Here is a 23802-nt window from a genome sequence, read left to right as displayed (position 1 = left end):
TCATCCCTTTCTCCCTCTGAGGGGCATCTAGGTGGCACAAAAGATAGAGCACTGGGCCTAGAGTGAGGAAGACTCTTGAATTCCTGAGTTCAAATTTGACCTCAGACACTAGCTGTACAACCCTGGGCAAGTGACATAACCCTGTTGACTTCAGTTTCCTCATCAGTAAAATGATCTGGAGAAGGAAATGACAAACCACTCCAGTATCTTTGCCAAGAAAACCAAACCCACATGGGGTCAAAAGAGTCAGACATGGCTGAAAAAAATGACTCAGCAACAAAATTCTCCCTCTGATCCCTTTTCCCACTTTATCAGAATGACAAACATTCTTCAGCTGGAATCTGATTTTCTCCCACTGCCATCAAAACTTCATACCATGGGTTTTTGGTTTGGTTTGGTTTGGTGACCAATCCTACTACATGGTGCTATTCTTTGGGCAAGATCATTCAGTGAAAAGAACACTGACTCTGGATCTGGGTTCAAATCCCTTCTCTGATGATGAAATATCTGAATGATTTTAAACATGTAATTCCACCTCCTTAAACTTCTGTTTCCTCATCTGCAAAATGAGGTCATTGTATTCAATGGCCTGCAAGGTGCCTTCCAGATCTAGATGTCGGATTATTCTATGATTCTTCTGTGTGTATTAGGAATGGCTCCCATTTAGGTGTGTTAGAGTTTATAAGATGTGTTTCAGTTTTTAAGTGCTTCCCTCATCACAACCCTGTTAGGTAGGGAGTACTAGTATTATTATTCCCATTTTATACATAAGATAACTGACGCTCAGATCAAGTAAATGACTTTGCCTATGCTTACACAATTAGTAAGTAATTGAGCTAAGCTATTGTCATTATTGCATTAAAAGATTGAATTAAATTATTCTGAGCAAAATGGGGCATTAATTTTAGAGTAAGGCTCAGATTTGTTCCATTCTCTCTGTCAGGTCATGTGGATGACCATGATGTATTGACTTTTTTCAGTGTTAATTGTTGGCTCAGCCCTTCATTACTTCTGACTTCAGTTATTCTCATTAGAGCATCTTCTACTTAACACCTTTCAATCCCTTGGGTGAAGTTCGGTGAATGACCCCTTTCCCTGTTCTGAATCATACCCTGGAGGCTGAAAGGTGTTAAGTAGAGGATAATTGAATTAAGATTCAGAAAAACTAGAGCACCTGGAGAAGCAGCGGCTAAGACAGGTCTTCCTCGACATTGTTCAGTTGTTTTTGGATCTTTCAAACTCTTTGTAGGATCTTTGTGGGGTTTTCCTAGCAAAGATACTGGAATGGTTTGTCATTTCCTTGTCTTGTTCATTTTACAGATGATATTATCAACATCAAATCTGTTTGAACTCAGATCTTCCCTACTGACCCAGAACTCTATCCACTGGGCTATCTCTGCTGGAGGTGATTAGGCCTCTAATGCCCCTTACAACTCTAACTGGATGATCTTCAAATGTGGATGGGGATCATCTCCAGTCATCCTGATCAATGTCTGGCCACTGGACTGAGATGGCTCCAGAGGAGAAAGTGAGGCTGGTGACTTTGAACAGCCCTCCCTCACTTAAATACAATTCACTTGCTTAGTAATTGTTTTTGTTTGAAGGGGAAACCCTGAGGGTCTTCTCCCAGATTGATTTTTTTAACTAGGTAAAAGAGGTCATTCTTTGTCTCATTTCTTACCCAGCCTAATCACTGAATGGGATTTGCTTTAGACAAACTGAGACCTTGCAAGTCATGGCATCACCTTCCTGATGTCATGGTCCTCTTTGAGAACAAACAACAAACTAATGTGGATAATGATTTTTTTCTTTTTTTGGAGGGGGCAAGGCAGGGCAATTGGGGTTAAGTGACTTGCCCAAAGTCACATGGCTAGTAAGTGTTAAGTGTCTGAGGCTGGATTTGAACTCAGGTCCTCCTGACTCTAGGGCCGCCCCGTGATTTTTTTTTTCTATAGAAAGGGAGGTTGGTTGAAAAAAAGTAAAACTGATTAACTGAGGCCCCTTGATAAAAAAAAAAAATGACAAGGAAAAAAAAGACAATTTTTTTTTTTTTTCGTCTTGCCCATTTTTTGAGAGCGAGATGGAGAGAGAGAGAGAGAGAGAGAGAGAGAGAGACGCCATTTGACCAAAAAAAATAAAAGAGAAGTTGGAGTATAGCACTTCATTCTATAAACCTTATAAGATATACTTAACCTGGATAGAATGGTTGGACACCTATGGGAGGGAAGAAGAAGAAAAACAAAATTAGGAAGAGAAGAAAAAGAAAAGAAGGACACACAGAAGAAAGGAGGAAAAGAAAGTGAGAGGACAAAAGTAAACAAGACAAAGGGATCAATGAAGCCACAGAAAGGAAAAGCTACATTCATACAAATTGAGAGGGAGCAAGGATAAGGGAAGAGGATGAAAAAGTGAGAAAAAGAAGCAAAATGGTGGGTGCAAATTAATGGGGTACCTGGGGTCTAAATCAATTTGTAAAACCAATTTGTAAAACCAGCTTGTATAATTGTAACTGCAATTTGTATTGTGAAATTGTAATCTGTAAAAGCCCTTTCCCAGCCTCAAACTCTGCCCCTTCCCCCTATCCCCACTCTGCCTAGACAACAACTTGTTACTCCTTAATCTCTTCATGTCTCCTCCAGTCTGGCCCAAATCTCATCTAAACTATCTATATACTAAAGTCACAAGTTCCTCTCAGTCAGCTCTAACCTTTATCTATGCACTGAGGTCCCTTCCCTCCATGGTCAGCCCTGACAATGGCAGTCCTACCCTTTAAAAGTAAAAGCATGTACCCCTCTCACTAGCAGGTCCCCTAAAGGACTCTTGCCCGCTTCTCATAGAAGTGTAACAATAAACTTCTACAAACTCTCACTCCAATTAAGCCTGAGACCATGGATTCTTTCCAGAGCTATTGCAGGTTTTCTGGTCTTAGATAAGATCAAAGTTACTGTTGAACCTAGAGGGAACTATCACTCATCATTTTGTCGAGCCAGCCAGGATAAGTCTGTGGTCTCAAGCTTTCTTGGAGTTCTGGTAAACTCTCTTTACCCCTTCCCTCTCGTCCTCTACTTGGGGTTCATTTAAGTACCTAGGAAGGCTTGATTGGATGATTCCGGTCTGGGACAGGAATCTGGTCTGTTTTTTAATAGACCCGGGACACATCCCACATAGATGGGGGATGCCCTGTTCAGGGACAAGTGTCTCCGCGTCTAAAAAAAAAAATATATATATATATATATATATATATATATATATATATATATATATACACACATATATATATATATATACACATATATATATATATATTTTACATTTACAAATACATATATTTTTTTTTAGGCAAGGCTTTTTCTTGTGCGGCATCACGGAAAAGCAATGACTACAAGTGACTTTTGGCAGCTAGGTGGCATACTAGCTGTGTGACCCTCGGCAGGTCCCAATTGTCCTGCCTTCCCCCCTCCAAAAAGCTAATGGGTCAGTCTCACTCCATACCCCAGGTACAACCGTGGGCTCCTCTCAGCCTTGGGCTTTCCCAGCTCGAGTACCCACAGAGCACTTCTGCATGCTTGGGCCCCACAGGCCAGTGTTCCACGATGAGCTTGTGCTCCTGGGCCATAGAGGCAGGACTCACCTCTGGCATATCTTTTGTACAACTGAAAAACACTCGGTCTTCAAGACCTCAAGTAGAAAGGATAGGCCGGCTTCCCCCTACACTTGGGGATCTGTTCCTAGGCTATCTCAGAGCAATCTTACCTGGCCCCAATTGGCATCTATCTGAGGGCTAAGAAAATATGATTTGTGCCGAGGGTTCCAGAAATCCTCTGTGAGCTTTTGAATCTTCCTGTCAGCTTCTCTCTCTCTCTCTCTCTCTCTCTCTCTCTCTCTCTCTCTCTCTCTCTCTCTCTCTCTCTCTCTCTCTCTCTGTCTCTGTGTGAATGAGTGTGTGTGAGTAAACTGACATCTTTAAGCTTTAAACTGCAGCTGGACTGAAAGACATTCCTTTGAAATGCTGATATCTCTTTCCCTCCTCCTCCTTTCCCCTGTTGCTGAATGCAGGCTGGAGAGGGAGAGAAAGAGAACAAAATATTGTCTTGTTTGTGAACAGAAGTTTTAAGATCTTTAAAAGTTTGAAAATCTCCTCCTCTTCATTCCACTCTGGACAAGTGGAGTGAGGAGAATGCAATAAGAAAGGGAGGGAATCTTCTCTCTCGGAACAAAGAGGCAGGTAGACTAACATTTAACTATTTTCTGCCTCACATAAAAGAGGAAAGTTTTGTGTAACAGAATGCAACTAAAAGGCAACTGAATGCATTTTGGTCATTTTTGAAAAGTGTCACTCCTAATTTTATTCTAAAGAAAAGTCAGAATTCATTTCACTATTTGGCATTTAGGCAAATTGGAATATTTTCTAAGATTTGATACGAAAGGTGAGGTTTTTGGGTTCTCTAGGACTGGGATAAGGGAGTAGGCACCACTACCTCTCCCCTTGCTAGAGAAGTCAAAGCTATCACTTTCAAAGAAGTTTCTAAGGAGCGGACACATAAAGTTTATTGGAGTAAAAGTTAGAAGAGCTAAAAACATTTGGGGGGGGAGGCATAGCAGCTATATCTTGGACCCCACTGGCAACAGCCCTGGGCCCTGGGGCATGCAGATGACCCTCTATCCTTTCAAACCCCTGGGTCTACAACCAAGCTCTGCAACTGTGGGGAGAGGAGAAAAGCCTCTTCACTTGGTAAGCCTAATTTTCTATCAATAATTTTGGTATGTGATGAATTGGAAATGCAATTAATTTCATAATGTCATTGTTTTATCATGGTATTTCTAAATTGTAAAATCCTCTTATATTGTAAAAATTGAGTGACAAAAAGCAGTTTTCAATCCGAATTAAGTTGAAACTAAAAGATGGAAAAAAAGTTGTGTAAAACTATCTATGTTACTTTATCAGTTCTGCTAACCCTATGTTAAAATGTTTATTTCATGTGAATTGGATTTTTTATGTTATAATATCTGATGGTTTAAAGCTCTTATATTTGAGATACAAACAAATAGTAATAATACTGCTGATATTTGGGAAAATCTTAAGCTTGGTAATGTAATTTGGGAAAATCTTAAGCTTCCAAGTCTGTCTTTGTTTAAAAAGGAAGTTTCAGTTAAGATTGTTTAAAATTGTAAGACTGTTAACTAAATTATTGAGCTACTGTTTTAATGCTAAAACCTGAAACTGTGACAACTTTATTCTGACTAGTTCTGCCCATTCAGAACAGTCCTCCTGCTTGTATGAGAATTGGCTAAACAGGGGCATAAAACTGCCAAATCCCCTGTAAACTATTTCTGTTAAGTAAGGTCATTTGGGAAAGGAACTTTTTCAGTCATGTAGTTTTTAAATGAACCTAACTTGCTAAAAGGTGCAAGGATTAAAAATAATTTTTATCATTGGCTTTTAGATTTCAGAAGGAAAGATGGTAAATGGAATTCCTTACAGTTGTGGGACTTGATAAATCTTTATTGCTTATTGCAGCTAAAAGAGAATAGAAATAATTATAACTGGCTCTAAGCTGTGATTGTTGAGGCTTGTTGTTTAAGATAAAAGGCATTTGGGACCATAACTAAATTTTATTTTGAGTTTGAATTTGGGTATAGTTATCTGCATTAAATCAGTATCTGAGAGAAAATGCCACAAGCTACTCAGAGGGAATGTGATCCTGTACTGTGGACAGGTGGAAGTCTGCATTTGGTAAAGGCAGGAGGGACAATCTTAGCCTCTGTCTGGGATGGGATTCCTCCTGGCTCAGTTTATCCATGGGGTTCCTTTGAAAAGGAATGTTCCCCACCTTTTCCTAAATCTAGCTTTGAGGTGGAATGGATACTGCCTGGTTGGATATCTTTAACTAACCTGAATTTAAACAGAATCAAGGATGTTTTATCCTGTCATATTTGGAATGTCACAGGTCCCTATTTTTTCCTTCTATAGCAGGTTTCTATGATCAGAGCAAGGAGTCAGTAAAAGAAGTGAGCTCTTTTGTGTTAGCTTACTGGAAAATAGACAGTGAAATAGCCTGAGTAATGGGTTATACTAGTCCATACTCACCCCACTTTTGGTCAATTTTGTCTTACTCCTTTTTGGCCCTTGTTTGTTTAATCCTTTTGCTAGATTTGTGTCTTTTAGGCTCAGCACCCTTTACTCGCAGGTGGACTCTTCTGCCGGGAACATTGTCATGCAATCTAACTGACCCATGGAGCCTCCATGTTCAAGGCCTACTATGAACGGGCCTTGTGCTCCCCAAGAATATTCCTTTTTTTGTGGGATGGGTGGGTCAGAGGGTGTGAATTCTGGGCATGAGGTCTGTGCTCCCTGGGATTTCTCGCACCCCCTCTGACTATTTATACCATCACTAAGCCCAGAACTTCTCCTTTAAAATGAGTTAAATGAGGTTTTGGGGAAAATGTTCTTTGGTATCCTTAGATTATCTGCTGGCCTCTAGTGGGGGTGTTTATGCCCTAGCTAACACCTCCTGCTGCATGTATATCAATAATTCTCGACAGGTAGAACTCCACACCAAAAATATACTGGAAAAGGCCAATTGGATGGAATAAATTCATGAAGCCCTTAGTGCACTAGGTTCCTCCTCTTCCTCATGGTGGTCCTGGCTCTTCCCTATACTGGCCCCTTTCCTGATCCCACCCCTAATCATACTCTGCTTAACCTCCTTGCTAAGTTTGTCTCTTCTAGGCTCAGTGCTTTCCATTTGCAGTTGATTGCTCAGGCTGGATATCAACTGTTACCCGAAGTCGCTACCCCCCACCCCTTGGATCTGGCATTGGCCAAATTCCAGACATTGGCTACCAACCCCACCCCTTGAACGATGGGACCCTGAGAGGCAGGGACAGCTCTACATCCCTTCCCAGCTGGAAGCAGTTCAAGAAGATGAGACTGTTGCCCCTGTCCCAAATGAATTTGGGCCCCATCTGTTTAAGGGGGGAATGATGGGGTACCTGGGGTCTAAATCAATTTGTAAAACCAATTTGTAAAACCAGATTGTACAATTGTAACTGCAGTTTGTGTTGTGAAATTGTAATCTGTAAAAGCCCTTTCCCAGCCTCAAACTCTGCCCCTTCCCCCTATCCCCACTCTGCCTAGGCAACAACTTGTGACTCCTTTGTTCTTACTTAATCTCTTCATGTCTCCTCAGGTCTGGCCCAAATCTCTTCTAAACTATCTATATACTAAAGTCACAAGTTCCTCTCAGTCAGCTCTAACCTTTATCTATGCACTGAGGTCCCTCCATGGTCAGCCCTGACAATGGCAGTCCTACCCTTTAAAAGTAAAAGCGTGTACCCCTCTCACTAGCAGGTCCCCTAAAGGGCTCTTGCCCACTTCTCATAGAAGTGTAACAATAAACTTCTACAAACTCTCACTCTAATTAAGCCTGAGACCTTGAATTCTTTCCAGAAGCTACTGCAGGTTTTCTGGTCTTAGATAAGATCAAATTTCTTCTTCCTAGAAGCAGCCATCCCTCATCACAAATGAAGGAATTTTAAAACTTTTTCTTTCCACATCAGCTCTTCAGGTGAGCTGCAGACTTCTCTGCCTAAATCCTATCAATGTCTTCTAAGGCAGGAAAGCTAGTTTTTCAAATGGGACACAGGGAAACCTGGATTCTAGTTTTGGCTTTCCTACTCCCTCTGTAACTTTGACCAAGTCACTTTATCTGGCAGTAACATGTAGGTTTAGAATAGGTAAAATTTTAAAAGTCACTTTTAGCTGCAATTTTGACAGGGAATTGGGCAGACTTAGGTTTGGCTCCTTCCTCAATTACTAGCTATATAGCCTTGGTACCTTACTTAACTTTACTAAGCCTTAGTTTTGTGAACTGTAAAATGGGAGGAACCATAGCTTATAAGTTCATTGTGAGGACCAAGTGAAAAAATATATGTAAAACACTTTGGAAAAATTTAAAATGCTACATAATTACCATTAAATACCAAATAACTGATTACTAATTGTTCACAGCTGTTCTTTGTCAATACCAACCTTTCTTTCTCTGTAAACCTTCAGAGGCTCAAAGACTCAGAGAACCACAGGTCATCAAGAATGAAATTGCTCACTTTGGGGAACTGCAGAAATATGTTCAGATCACTTATTTTCAGGTCTCTTACAAATCAGCAAATAATTTTTTTTCTATGAAAAACTTCATGGGTTTCAGTATATCATTAAAACAATCAGAAGCTTAATATAAGTCCACAATATAGTACAGTTCCTAAGGCAGACAGATGTCTGACCAAATCATTTCTCTGCTTAAAAATCCTCAGTGGCTCCCTATTACCTCTAGGATAAAATGCAAACTCTTCAAACTAGCATTTAATATCCTCCACAATCTAAAACTAACATATTTGTCTGGACATTTCATCATATTGACTGACCAACAATAGATCCCAGTCCAAGCATCACTTCATCTTTATTTGGGCCCATATAGCTTAGAGGGGGTATAAATAGTAATTGTTTTTGTTTGAGCCAGAAACCCTGAGGGCCTTCTCCTCCCAGGTTGATTTTTTTTTTTTTGCCTAGGTAAAAGAGTTCATTCTTTGTCTCATTTCTTACCTAGCCTTAATCACTGAATGGATATTGCTTTAGACAAACTGAGACCTGGGAAAGACCCCAACTTAAAAAGGCCAAGTCTCCCAATACATCTGGGGCCATCTCCAGTCCTCCAGAGGAGAGATTGAGGTTGATGACTTTGCATAGCACTCCCTCCCTTGGAGTCATGGCATCACCTTCCTGATGTCATGGTTCTTTTTGAGAACAAAAGACAAACAACAACAATATTTCTATCTGGCACAATTTTATTCACTCTCACTACTTAGATGTTTCTGCTAGTAGTGGAGACAACAAATATTTGTCAATAAATTCAATTGAATGGATTGTTACTGTTCGGTCACATCAGTCATGTCCAACTCTTCCTTACCCCATTTGGGGTTTTCTTAGCAAAATACTAGAATAATTTGTCATTTCCTTCTCTAGCTCATTTTACAACTGAGGAAGCTGAAGTAAACAAGGTTAAACTCAGGGTTACACAGCTGGTAACTATCTGAGATGGAATTTGAACTCAGGTCTTCCTAACTCCAGGTCCTGAGTTGCTTACCTGTCCCATTTGGTGGATATAACTGATCAAAAGAATAATGGACTCTTGCTGAATTGTTAGAAGACTAGTGTCCAGGTGATGAGCAAAAATAGACCCACCATACTTTTCCAAAGACAAATGGCACGTGAAGTTTTGTGTTCACTTCTAGGAGCAATATTGAGGGACCAGAAGAGAATAACTAGCTGGAGAAGCTCTGTAAAAATCACAGCATGAAAAGAACGGTTGAAAGAACTAGAAATATTTAGCCTGGAGAAGAAAAAGTGTTATAATTGTTTTCAAACATCTGGAAGTGTATTTTGTAGAAGAGTAAATAGACGAGTCCTATGGATTTTCAGAGATTCAGAATAACAAGTCAATCAGTGTTAACACATTGGAGGAAAGAAAAGTAGTGGCTCAACCTACTTAAGACTGTTCTGACCAGCAGAACTGGTTGATTGTCTTAACAGGATCATGAAATAGTGAGCTTTTTTTTTTAGAGGTATTCTAGCCCAGGCTAACGGAAGATCTCTGAGGAATGGATGAGCCTCTCCCTTCTCCTCTCCTCTCTTCTCTCTCCTCTTTCCTCCTCCCCTCTCTGCTCTTCTCTCCTCTTTCCCCTCTCCTCCCTTCTCCTCTCTCCTCTTTTCCCCTTTCCTCTCCTCACTTCTCTCTGGCACACACACACACACTCTCCCTGGAAAAGGTTGAACAATATAATTGCATTTCCTGGAACATTTGAGGTCACATTTCTGATCATTTCTGACTTGTCACTATGGCCAATTTACCTTGTCCTAGCCTTCAGTGGAAAATGATTCATAGAGCTGCCTAAGGCACAGATGACAAAGGAAAGGTTAGACTTTTTATCTAAGCTTCCATTTGTCCCCCTACAAGTCTGTCTGAGCATAAATATTGGGATCAGGACAAACACTGATGATCCTTAAAAATTGGAATGAATGACCTATAAATTATTAAGGGTTGTCTATTTTGTGAGATATTTCAATAAAGGTGTCACTATATAGATAACTCTTGGAAGTCCTATAAAAGGGATTAGAGATGGGAAGGAAAGAAAGAAATAAGCATTTATCAAGTGCCTATTATGTGCCAGACATAATGCTAAGCATTTTAGAAATATTATCTAATAGGAACTAGAGTTATGACTTCATTAGTATGGGGAACTTTCAGGTGAGAAAACTCCCTTTCCCAATGCAGGCCAGCACCTTCTCTACAACCATATAGAATTCCCTAGAGCACAGAAATACTAAGTGATTTGCCTGGGACTATACAGCCAGAAGCTAGACTTGAACCAAGTTTTCTTAGTTTCAAGGCAGTCTTTCTATGCACTATGCCTCTCTCCAGTGGAATTATCATTGCTTAGCTCACAATGACAACTTCTTTCCAAAAATTTGGTCATCTTTGTAGAAAACACCATGCAGATTGTGCATGTATAAACTATATCAGATTGCTTGCTATCTCAAGGAGGGGGGAGAGAGGAAGGGAGGAATAGAATTTGGAACTAAAAACTTTAAGAAAAAGGTTTTTTTTAATGTTTTAACATGTAACTGGGGAAACAATAAAATTTTCTATTAAAAATATATCATGCAAAATGAAATGATATACAAATGGTCAGCGAGTTTTATAGGAAGGACAATATAAATGGGCCATTGATTGAATGGAATTGCTGCAGAAGTGGATAGTATGGAAATAAAGGAGTTTTGTTGACATATTAATCACATTATTGAAAAATGATGTGAGTGTAGTAACTTCTTTGGGATTTTCTTGTATGTGATCCAAAATCTTCTTCTGAATCTGAGCCCTTAGCCTGATTTCTCTCAATCACCTTAATTGGAATGTCATATTCTTATAATGATTTCTTCCTATATTCTAATAATTGGGATTTATCCCTCTCCTCAAATATATGAGGAAAATTCTATTACCTTACTTTTGTTCCAGGTTTTCCCTCTTCTTTCTTTTCTTTTTTGGCTACTCCTTTCCAAACTCCCAATATCTTAAGGTTTCTGGAGCCTTCCACTGGGAATTGTCAATAGCCTTAATTCTTCAATTCAAAGCATCATCCTCATCAGTATATGCAGCCTGAGCCTGCTGCTTCTGTACAATCCCCCCTCCTAGTACATTATGCTCATGTTCATCCCTGGTGATACAGATGTCAGAGAATCAATAAATCCCACAGAGCACAGCAGCAGACGGAAGACCAAACTGTCCTTACCCAAACACTTACTCCTAACACTTCTGGCAACTTGCCCAGGAAGAAGAGACAAGGATATGCAAAGCATGTTTTATTGGTGATGTTGAACAGCAGCTGGCTGTCTCACTAATGACACTGTATTCATATCTGTTCAACCAAGGAGCTCCAAGTACTTTAGAAACTCCTACTTGCTAATCCAAAGTATAATCCTGGTCAACTTCATTCTAAGTCACCTGGGCACGGAAAGCAGAACATAGTTTGGATGTATTTTGGTCCATTGTTCAAAGCTATCAGTGCCGGCATTGACTTGGGCTGAGAAACCATGAATAAGTAGGTAGCTACATTTCCTTGGTTTAGCAAACCATCCTCTGCCCTTTTGTTCGGCCTTTGCTACTAGTAAAAGTTTAAACAAATGAAGTTTATCCTGATTCGTGCTCCCCTTTACCTTTAGTTCTCAAAGAAAGGAAACCCCAAACCTCAGAAGTCTCTGCTCTCTTCATCCAAAGCATGTCTAGATCATAACTGGCCTTTTATCCTTTGGGAAAGCTAAAAATTGACTTTCAAAGAATTGAGGCAACTCACAGGCTAGAAAAAGTAAAGATCAAACAAGAAACCATTCTGTGATTCAACCAGAAGAGAGCATGGATATTAGCTCTTTCTAGCTGTAGTCTGTGAAGGAGCTTGTGGCCGGTTCTCACTCTTAGCACCAATGTCTCAGATCATGAAGCTTCTTTGACAGTTCTAAAGGTTATTATGTAATATGAGGCAACACCAGTAACCCAACACCAGCTACTGTTGTTTTCCAGGACTGATGATCTGTGACCGATTTTCTGATATTGATGTAGTCCCACATCTCCCTGCCTTTCTCAATAGCAGAATACCTAAAAAAAAAAATTGGGCAAGTGAGTATGTGTTATAAGTGATGTTGTGTGTAACTTCCTGTCTAGATGTGGAAGCTAAACAAGTACTAATTAAAGGTGACACTAGATGATACCCTGGGTACTCTCAAAGAGTTACTTTCCTCTCCTTAAAAGATATAGTTTACCCACCTTCATATTGAGAGCTGGCATTTTGTTACTGTTGTTCAGTCATTTTCAATTGTGTCTGATGCTTTGTGATTCCATTTGGGGTTTTCTTGGCAAAGATGCTATAGTGGTTTTCCATTTCCTTCTCAGCTCATTTTACAGATGAAGAAATGGAGGCAAATAAGGTTAAGTGATTTGCCCAGGGTCACACAATTAGTAAGTAACTGAGGACAGATTTGAACTCAGGAAGACTAGTCTTTCTGGCTTTAGGCCCAACACTCTTTGCATTGTGCCACCTAGCTGCCCAGCTGGCATTAACACAGTGCTTTAAATATTGTAAACCTCTTTATATACATTTGAACTTCACAGCAACTTTATGAGGTAGTACTAGGATCTCCATTTTCCACATAAAGAAAAGGGGATTCTACAAGGTTAAATGAATTGCCCATGGTAAGTGAAGGCTGTCATGGAATAAAAGGGAGGGGGAGACAGACAGACACAGGTGGAAGGAGAGAGACAGAGAGACAGACACAGAGAGAGAGAGAGAGAGAGAGAGAGAGAGAGAGAGAGAGAGAGAGAGAGAGAGAGAGAGAGAGAGAGAGAGAGATTGATTGAAGTTTGGCTTCTGACACATACTGGTTGTATGACTCTGTCAAGCCATTCAATCTCTTTTTATCCCAAGCAGCTTTTAAAACTGTGTGTTGCAAAGCAAGTGCTGGATCTTCATTGGTTGAGGGAGTTCCCTCATTGGAAGTTTCTTATACCGATGAATTTACAGGTCTTACAACCAAAATAAGAAAGGAAAAAGGTTAGAGGAGAGATTTGCATCATGTTTCAAATTTAGTTTTCTATCCACTCTACCACATTACTTCTCAGCCTTGCTGGGTAAGTACATTACTCTGAGATCCTGATGATCAAATACAGTGGGTACAATGGCCTGATAGTCTTCATGAATTGCTTTTCCTACACTTTATATATATATGTATATATATACATACACACATACATATATATATATATATATATATAAACTTGATTTCACTCTTACTTCTTCGGGAGAATATTGACTCTGGCCCATCCAGATGGAGACAATAGGCACTCCCCCCACCATTCCCTCTGTGAGGCCCAGATGTCCCAAAGAATCATCATATCATGTCAACCACACTGTGGAGTAAGGACTGAAGGAGGTGGAGGAAGGACCAGTCATTAATCTTAAAGACCATTCAGATCAAGGAGAAAGGGGACCCCAGAGAAGTCTGGCATCCACGTCTTAGAGAACTGCTATGTAGACAGAATTCTCTCATACTTTGTGTTGGCAGGTTCAATGACATGCTAGAGTAGACCACTTCTCCTCACGGCATTATGTACAGGCAGGGGGAGGAAACTGTTTTTCTGGTCCCTCTAGAGTAGTACAAGAATAAAAGGCATCTGCTGCTAAGGGAATGCAATGACTTGTGCCTTTTGGTCCCATGCTTTGTTTCCAAAAGTTCTCTTACTCTTCTTTCCTGTCTTTTTCACCACTTTATTCCCCCATTCCCAGCACCTCATTCTCTGCCCCTGGCAGCAAACTATGTAGAAAATAAAGGCAGAGACGTGTCCCTATGTTCCAGTCCCCCTAGTGTAACCACCACCACCACCAATACGAATGCCATTTATACAGCCCTTTAAGGTTCTACAAAGTACTTTGCAGACATAATTTCATTTGAACCTCACAACAAACTTATGAGATGGGCACTATAGATATCATTATTGCCATTTTACAGGTGAGGAAATTGAGTGATTATGTTCCACGGTTACACAGCTAGTTTTGAAACATCAGTGTGTACTCAAATTCATGTGAACGTGACCTGAAGTGCAGTGCCCTCTATCCACTGTACCAGACTGTCTTGGAGAACAAAATATCTTTCCCTGGCCACCACTCTATTAGATTTCTTTAAAGGTAGGGATTATATTGCTTTTGTATTTTTATCTCTGATGTTTAGCACAGTGCTTGATCCATAGTAAGTAAGCTCTTAAAAGCTTACTTTTGATAAAGTAATAAAAACTTGATCTTCTCTGGGAATAGTCTTTCTCAGGATTGAAACCAGTTTTCATGGGTCCAAAATCAGCACCTTTTTGGGAGAAGGAGTGTGTACCCACCTATACCCAAAGGTGTTTATAATTCATTCATTCATTCAAGTAAGTTCCAAGTACCTACAAATGATAGAGCCTTTTAGATCAATAGTGGGTCATGCTTTCTGCCAGACCCCAGAACCATCATCCAGGAAAAGAGCCCCTGTAGAGAAAGGACCTGGAAACTGCTTTTGAAGGCTCTCTAGCCCCCATTTCCTTAATAATCACAGCCACAAGAGACCTAGAAAAAAAAACCATCTTTTGCCTCCAATAATATCACCAAAATCCTTGACTCTGTCAAATAGTTTATCAGAAACCAATATGGTTTCATCAGAGGAAATGATATTTTAAAAGAGGTAACACCATCTTCTTTGACCCTTAAAGAACATGGGACCTTTCCATCTGATTTGCAGCTGCAACTTCAAATATGTGTGGTCTTCCCCATTAGAAAGTGTACTCCTTGACAGCAAGGTCTATCTCTATTTTTCTATTTGTATCCCCAGGCCTTAACACTTAAAAATCACTTAATTTTTTAATTCATTCATTAATTCATTTTTTGTCATATCATAATCCCTGGTTAGAATATGAGGTGCCTATTAAAAAGAAGAGAGACACATGGAGTAAATGTCCCCCAGATGCAACGAAATACACCCTTTGCCCAGCAAATACTACTGAAATAAACATCTCTTATCCTTGAGCTTTTAAGGATTAGCTTCACCCCCGTTCAGAGAAACACATTCTTTCTGTTCTGTGGCTCCTCTCCTGTCAGCAAAAGTAGTCATGCTGTGTTAGCATTGTCAACATAGAGAGAAGACTCCTTAAATCCTGACCTTTTCATATCTCTATTCCAATGATGGTCGGTTTATCCTTTCTTAATCCCAAATCATCTCTCTGGCTAAAAGTGGTGTTTTGGTATAAGAATCAGCAGCAACAGAGGTAAGGCTTAGATGAAGGCAACTTATTCAATTAAATAGAGGTTTAAGACTCTAGGATAGATAGAGCAAGCTACCATAAATTAAAGCCCATTTCATAAGTGGAGGGATTTTAACTGACAAATAACATCTTTGAAACTTTTTAAAATTGTCACCTCAGTTGAAATAAGAAGATAATTTCATAGCACTTTTAGCTTTACAGGACACTTTTCTTACAATAATCCTATGAGGCAGTTAATGTAAGTATTATGATACTCATTTTATAGGTTGGAAAACTGATTGTTATTTTAAATGACTTACTGATTAATAGTTGTTAACTGACTGACCTTCAGTGTTAGACCTAAAACCCATCTTTTGCCTCCAACAATAGTACTTTTTTTTTTGCCATACTGTCCCATAGAAGATCTCTTAGTTTATCTAGCTTCTGGTTAGAACCAAGAAATTGTAGTACATGGTGGTTATTGAATGCTTTATTATGTATATTTGTACTATATTTGCATAATGGCCTCCAATAATTCTGAAAATAAAATGAAGAGGAATTAAGTTGGCCTAGCAGCCACTGGAGATATGACACAGTGATCCTTTGGGAAATGGGAGTCTACTTTCTTCTGAGGATTGGAAAGAGAGCAGAGCTAAGTCATCTCACTTTGAGTAACTGACAATGACTCCTGCTTCCTCAGTCAATTGTAGGACTAAAAGGTGTTCTTGTGGGCATTACACAAGTCTCTGTTCCTTATTGTTTTTAGATGCCCATGGCGTGGTTGCCCTGGATTTTACTAAATTAATTGGGATTAGGAAAGAAAGAGGAAGATATGGAAAGATATAGAGAGGTGCAAAGGAAGAAAGGAGAGACCTAGAAACAGAAAAGGAAAGATATATAGAAAGGGAGATATTATTGGAGAAAAGGTAGGAAGACTGAGAAAAAACAGTAAAATGGTAGGCTTTAGTGAAAGTAAATAGACTATATTGAAGGCCATGTAATATAGGATAAAAAAGTTCTACCTTTGAAGTCAGGAGGCAGTATGACTCAGTGGAAAGATTCCCCAAAGTCATTAAACTCTGCATATCCTTTGACCCAGAGTCCTATACCCAAAAAAGATTGAGGAAAGAAAGAGGAAAGGATGAATATGTACGAAAAGGAAAGAGGCTACCTTTCATTTGAAGAATGGCTGAATTAATTGTAGAATATTAACATAATAGAATATTATTGTGCCATAAGAAATAACAGAAGGGATATTTTCAGGGAAATATACAGATTTGTGTAAGCTAAAGCAGAGTAAAGTGAGCAGAACCAGAAGAATAGTTTATACAAAAACAACATTATAAAGACAAATAACTTTGAAAGAGTTAGGAACACTTATCAATACAATGACCAACCAAGATTACAGAAAAATGAATAAAGAAATGAATGAATGAATGAAGATTGCCAACTCCTGGTCAGAAAGCGATGAGCTCAAAATGCAGAGTGAACCATATGTTTTGGACTGAACCAATGTAGATTTTGTTTTGTTCAACTCTGCAGATTTCTTAGAAAGATTTTGTTCTTTTATTTCCTCAGTGAAGCGCAAGGGGTGGAGAAGTAGTAAGGAGCAAGGGAGGAAGGAGGGAAGGAAGGGAGGGAGGAAGGAAGGAAGGGAGGGAGGAAGGAAGGAAGGAAGGAAGGAAGGAAGGGAGGAAGGGAGGGAGGGAGGGAGGGAGGGAGGAAGGAAGGAAGGAAGGAAGGAAGGAAGGGAGGGAGGGAGGGAGGGAGGGAGGAAGGAAGGAAGGAAGGAAGGAAGGAAGGAAGGAAGGAAGGAAGGAAGGAAGGAAGGAAGGAAGGAAGGAAGAAAGGAAAGAGGGATAGAGGAAGAGAAAGAGATGGAGAAAGAAAGGGAGGGAGAGAGAGAAGGACCAAAGAAAGGAAGAATCTCAGAAAAGCAGGACAGCTTATTGTAAAAAAGTAACTTATTGAATTGATTACATACTTAAAAAGGAAACTATATAATAGAGGTGCCCATTTTCATGTACAATCCTGTTTTTTGTTCTACTGCGTAAATAGAAGTATTTGTTTTAGTTGATATTTGCTTAGTTAGAAGTTTTTACATGAGAGTGAGGGAGATAGAAAGAGCACTGAATAGGACTTTGGGACATCTGAGTTCTGGTTCCAGTTCTCTCAGCAATCTCCTGTGTAAATCTTTTTACTTTCCTAGGTCTAAGTGTTCTTATCTGTGTAAAAGTAAAGATGGAAAACTTCACATTAATTGGTGTAGATTCAGAAAAACCAGACTTCCTAACTAAAACAATCAATCAGAAGTATAAAATAGATGTGTCATTAACAAGTCATTAATCAGTTTGGGAAGAGTAAAGTACTTAGGTAATTTGAGCGGGGAAACAAATAAGAGATGTCACTACACAGGAAATGAATTGAAATTGGTTGAAAGAATCAGACATACCCCATAAGCAGCAAGTCAGTGATAGTTAAGGACCCCGAGGGTGAGAAAGATTGATTTTTCCTCCTTCCTCACCCCACTCACCAGGTCATGGCTTTGTCAACTCAAAAAGGTAAAAAAATCTGAAGTTCCATTTGATATCCATTAGATTACATTAGCAGTATTTGTCAGCATCAGTGGCTGGCACTAGTGTCTGCATTTGGATCTGAGAGACACTGAAAAACTAGACACATTAAGGAGATGTGGCCCCGGGCCCTTTATAAGGATGCCAGCTCCTGGAGCCAGTAGAGAGCTACATTGAGGGGAAACTTCATCAGGACACCACAAAGGGGGTAAAGTAACCAGGTACTGTGAGTTATCCCTTTGCCACGTGTGTTCTCTAAGCTTGAGCCCACTCTGCCATCCTCTTGGTTTGTGTTTGTGGCAGAATGTGCCCAACATCTTTGGAGTATTGTTCTTGGTACCAATTTTTCTTACTCTATCAGGCTAACACTAATTCTACTTCATCTGAAGTTAAGGTTAATAAATGCCTATTTGTAAATACTCATTAGCTCTGAGCAGCTAATTAATAAGTAATGGAGAGCACACTAGATTGGGGCTTTTTAACAACTGTACTAGAGAACCTCAACACCTCAGGGTTATACTTACAACCCTGTGTGTGTGTGTGGGGGGGGGATTAGCCAGTCACCCTCTGGGACTCTGCCTTATCAATGTGAGTAAGAGCAGGGAAATGAACCCAAAAGGGATGTTATATCTGTCAAACTTGGGGCCTAGCTTATCCTGAAGTCCCTTACCAACTGACAATTTAGGATTCTACATGCAATGAATTGAGGGAGATTCAAGCCTCCTGGAATAGGTGAAGAAAGCACTCAGAACATATGACATCCTATCAACCAACCAGCTCACTTCATTAGCCAAAAGCAGCATCTTCCCAATATCATGACAAGGAAGTAATGCTAAAATCCCTTCTCTAGAACCCGAATAGAGAGCTGAAGGTAGCCCAGGAACAATGCACCAACTTAGGGTGAGGAATTCTTCCTATCCCTAAAGGCCATCATCACTGAGCTTCATTTCATGGTCCTCTAACTGGCCCAGCTGCCACAGTCACCAGGGTCCTCTCAATCACCAATATACCACATATTTCTGTGGCCAATCACCACATAATTCTGTGGCCCCAATTGGGGAACTCCCTGTGAAATACAGTGGCCACTTTCAGAGTTTATTTTGGGGACACACTTTGTGCCTCCCTTAAACCCCAGCTTGATGGATGCAAGAGCTAGACCAAAGTAGCCATGACATTCCCTTACTTCCCACAATCAATGGTGTCTGCCTCAGGTGAAAAAAAAATTCCCATTAGAGTTCTACCTATAAATTATTTGACATAATTCAAAGAAGAGAAGGTCACAATGGAGAAAGATAGATGGCTATCATTGCTGACATTAGATAGTGCTTTTATTTAAATATTCTTTGGTTATCTTGGGATCAAATTATTACAAGCATGAAATCACCAGGCAGAACACCTTATAATTTTGCTTAGGGTCAGCCTTAATTATAATATACTGGATGATAAAAAGCATACCCCCAAATCACTACATTTTATTTTTTTGTTTTGTTTTGTTTTAAAGCAATTGAGGTTAAGTAACTTGCTCAAGTTTACACAGCCAGTTCTTTGTGGGTGTGGTGGTAAGTATCTGAGCCTGGATTCGATCCCCCAGGTCATCCCGACACTGGGGCCAGTGTTCTTACTCGCTGTGCTACCTGGCTGCCCCAAATCACTACATTTTAGCAGGTATTTTTTCTCTTTTACAGAAAGAGAAATCAAAATAAAGAAAAGTGAAATAATACTCAAAAGAGGAGAAGCAAGTGAGTAGAAGAGCTTGAAGAAATGAAAATGATCCCCAAGCCTAATGACATCTGGCATATTGCGTTATCCAACGAGCCCCAGTGCCTTCAATCTACCGGATGTTACTGTAATAACTGGACATTTGGACATCGATGAATTAAGAAATTGAATAAAGTATTGATTGAACATGCTAAGCTCTGGAGATTTAAATAGAAAAGTAACAGTCCTTTCTATTAAGAAGCTCACATTCTAATGGGGAAAACTGTATATATGGAAGGTCTCAACCTCAATTAAGATGCAAAAGCCCCATGCTCCTTAGGGCATAATGACAAAGCCTCTGGCAGTGTCTCTTCTTTAATGTCATTTACACTGTTAAAATCACATGACTTTCTGAAACAGTGCAGAGTACTCTGGTAACAGGAATGTTCTTTTCTGGGTCTTCAATAGATGTGGTTGTAGCACCTGCAGGAGCAGTTGCCGGGCTGCATCTCCTTAGGGATTGCTTCCCAACTTGATGGCTAAAGACACAGAGCTGGAAGCATTGCCACTTCCAAGGTCTTGGGTTCAGGGTCCAAAAATAAAATGTAGCATTAAAAATAAAATCTATTATAGCATTTTACAGCTTCCAAAATGTTTTTCTCACGATGTCCCCATGAGGTAGGAAATACAAGTATTATAATGTCTATCGTACAAATGAAAAGAAGTCTAAAAACCTTAAAAATACCTCTGCCTTCATGATACCAATTGTTTCCTTAGATCATAATGTGCTCTCTAAACACTCCAACCTGACAGACATTTTGGAGTTATAAAGTATTCTACTTGGTCTGAATTTAACATTTCTTTTCTTTTAAAGCACATGTTGAATAACAGATTTAAATTAGAATAAAAAGACAGAAACCAGCTTGCTAAACACTCCAGAAACACTCCATTACTTTTTACATTTTTTCCAGAGCTTAGAGTAGAGACAAGTGTTAAAATAACAAGATTGAGAAGAGGCTGGTAAAACTCTTTAATGCTCCTGGGTTAGAATTTTTTAAAAGAGAGATCTTAGTTCAGAAATCTCAGGCCTCTGTGTTCATGCACAAGAAAGAAGCATTGCTTCAAGGAAGAGAGCTAAGCTCACTCACTTACTCTCCCTTAGGAAAGTAAGACAGAAGCTCTTCTCCCCTAACAAGCAAGCTTAAGTGATGGGAAGGCCAGGTTCAGAGATGAGGCTCCAAATGAACCATCACCCCCTCCCACCACTTAAGTTCTAAGCTGATAAGACCTATCCAGGCCAAAACCAACAAAGTCCTTTGAATGTTCCTTTGGAGAAAAGAGGAAAGTACTGTCAGTCCCTAAATTTTCTCTTTTTTTTTTTGGAGGGGGGAAGGCAGAGCAATTGGGGTTAAATGACTTGCCCAAGGTCACACAGCTAGTAAGTGTTAAGTGTCTGAGGCTGGATTTGAACTCAGGTCCTCCTGACTTCAGGGCTGGTGCTCTATTCACTGCACCACCTAGCCATCCCCTAAATTTTCTAAATCTTCATTCATAGGCTAAGAAGAGAATTTCATGACTGTAGGAGCATAGATTTTGAACTAGAAGGGGCTTCTGAGGTAATCTAGTCCACCCACCTTATTTTCCCTATAATGAGCCTCAATTGCCCAATCTTTATTGAGGGAACAAAATGATACCCTGTCTCTACAGGGATGTAAGGATGGCAGCAGGAGGATAGGCTGAGGTTGAAAATCTGCTAAAAATTACACGATGGATGCCATGATATGATTCCATCTCAATTAAAATGACTTCGAGTGAGCATCTCCCACACTCATTAGCCCATTCAATGTATGCTCATAGTCAGCTGCTAAGACTACATTTTCTTGCCATATTTACATTTAGTTCAATATGAAAATGTGTTTTTAGGAAGCTAAGAAGTAAAAACACAGAAGTGAAAACACATGGTAATTCCCTGAGCTGTCTGAGTCCTCCAAGGGGAATAATCATTTAGGAAACCACTTCCCCTGAGATGTTATCACAGCAGGAGTATGGTAGGGTGCAGGGTCACAAAGAGGGAGACGAAACTGAAATGACTGAACAACAAATGGAAGTAAGGAGAATCCACTGGACTTCGAGGCAGAGGACCTGATACAGTGGGGAGTTAAAGGACTTGGGGTTTCTTTCTGGCTCTGACTACCAAGTGTCACTTCTCTGGCCCCAGTTTACTTAACTAAAATGAAAGGGTTAGACCAAATGACCTTTAATGACCCTGTGGGGTGGGGGGCCAGGAAGGGGGCAGGAGGTAAAAACTTCTCAGAACTTCCCTCCCCTTTCCCCCGATCCTTCTTCTGCTGTTAATCATCACCAAGCCCTTTTAGGAGGCTTTCAGATTTCCTACCTCTGCGGACCCTTTCTTTCCCTTGAGGTCAATCAGTCTCCTTGGTGGGCTCCTCTGTTGTTTACAATTGGGGAAGATTTTCTCACCAAGAGTCCACCCCTCCAACCAATGGCAGAAGGGACACTATTAGGGTATAAATCTTTTTTCTACCTTTTGTAAAGTGCCTCTTCTTCATGATCAGTCACAGGGAAGACTGCCCTCTTCACCTGGGGAAGATAATAATTTCCTTTTCCTATCCTAAGAGATCTCCGTGTTCTTGATTAAATTTTGGGTGAGATTTTTCATCACACAGCCTTTCAAGCTCGAAATCTACGATTTCCATGTTCCCTCTGATCTGTCAGTCCAACAATTAGTCAACAAGCATTTGCTACTGAGAGTAGAGACTTGAGGTGGTGAAGAGAGAGATGAATCTGCAGTTAGGAAGATGTGTTTCAATTCAACCTTGGACACTTACTAGCTACATGACCCTGAACATGTTAAAGCTCTTGTCTGCCTCAGTTTCCTCAACCCTAAAAAAAGTGATGATAATGATAATAGCACCTACCTCCCAGGGTTGTGTAAGGGTTATGGGATTTAAAGATCTTCCATGCCCCATGGACGTGCTGACATAGCAGAGCAAGAGAAAGCAGAAAGCGAGAGAAAGTGAAAGCCGAGCTAGCGGTCCTGCGGTTTGCTGAGCCAAGCTAGCTAGCGGTCCTGCGGTTTGCTGACGTAGCAGGAAGGGGCGGAGCAAGAGAAAGCGGAAAGCGAGAGAAAGTGAAAAGCCGAGCTAACGGTCCTGCGGTTGGCGGTTGGCGGCGGTTGCGGTTGCAGCAGCAGCAGAGGCAGCGGCAGCGTGAAGCCCTTTTTTGGGAAAATAAACTTTTTTTTTGAGTTAGGACTGCTAAGGACTTTCTGCTAAGGACTTCTGCTGAGCACTGCCAGGGGCCGGAGCTGCTGGGAGCGCGCTGGGTGGTTGCTGTGAGTGGGGAGAGAAGGACCTTTGCCTGAGGTAGCCTGTTCTGTTTTAAAGGCTTGAGAATGTGGGTGCTTTCTACTTTATCTACCTGTGCCAATATCATAACTACTCTGATGGCTTTCACTTTCTGGTTTTGGGACTCAGTCTTTTGGTATCTTAATAAATTTTCTAGTTTATTTCCCCAAATGGCAAACCTGATGTATTTTGTGATGGATAATTATATCAGCATATTTGTAATCTCTATAGGCATTGTGAATATGGCATTGCTGATACAGGTTGTTGTGAGGGTCTGCTATATATAAGATAATATTTGAAAAGTTCTTAGCACAAGGCCTGGCAAATTGGTCTGTAATAAATGCTTGTTTCCTTCTTCTATTCCATCCTCCTTTCCTTTCTCACTTCCTCTCTTCCTTCTTTATTCTCTTCCTTTCTTCTTTCCTTCCTCTAGGCCTTCTTTCTTCCCTCCTTTTCTTCCTTTTCTCCTTCTCTCCCATCCTTCTTTCTTTCTGCCTCTCTCTTTTCTTCATCCCTTTCTCTTTTTCTTCCTTACTCATTTTTTCTTCTCTCCTTTCCTCCTTCCCTCACTTCCTCCTCCCTTCCTCCCTCCTTTTCTTCCTCTCTCCCTCTTTCCTTCCCTCCCTCTTTCCTTCCCTCCTTCCTTCCCTCTCTCCCTCCTTCCTTCCCTCCCTCCTTCCTTCCCTCCCTCCTTCCTTCCTCCCCTCCCTCCCTCCCTTCCTCCCTCCCTTCCTTCCTCCCTCCCTTCCTTCCTTCCTTCCTTCCTTCCTTCCTTCCTTCCTTCCTTCCTTC

At 40.4% G+C, this 23802-nt stretch overlaps 1 long non-coding RNA gene across 1 annotated transcript; it reads left to right on the top strand.

The window, feature by feature from the left end:
* Positions 1 to 3756: 3756 nt before the first annotated feature.
* Positions 3757 to 20277, top strand: LOC138147381 (uncharacterized). The gene is made up of 2 exons (XR_011164789.1): positions 3757 to 4732; positions 19630 to 20277. It is a non-coding gene; the product is annotated as an uncharacterized lncRNA (long non-coding RNA).
* Positions 20278 to 23802: the final 3525 nt, after the last annotated feature.

Source organism: Petaurus breviceps, unplaced genomic scaffold, assembly GCF_028583685.1.
Source record: "Petaurus breviceps papuanus isolate PSGF00001 unplaced genomic scaffold, PetGlider_PUasm1.0 90792, whole genome shotgun sequence".
Taxonomy (NCBI): domain Eukaryota; kingdom Metazoa; phylum Chordata; class Mammalia; order Diprotodontia; family Petauridae; genus Petaurus; species Petaurus breviceps.
This window is presented reverse-complemented; position numbering and strand designations above follow the sequence as displayed.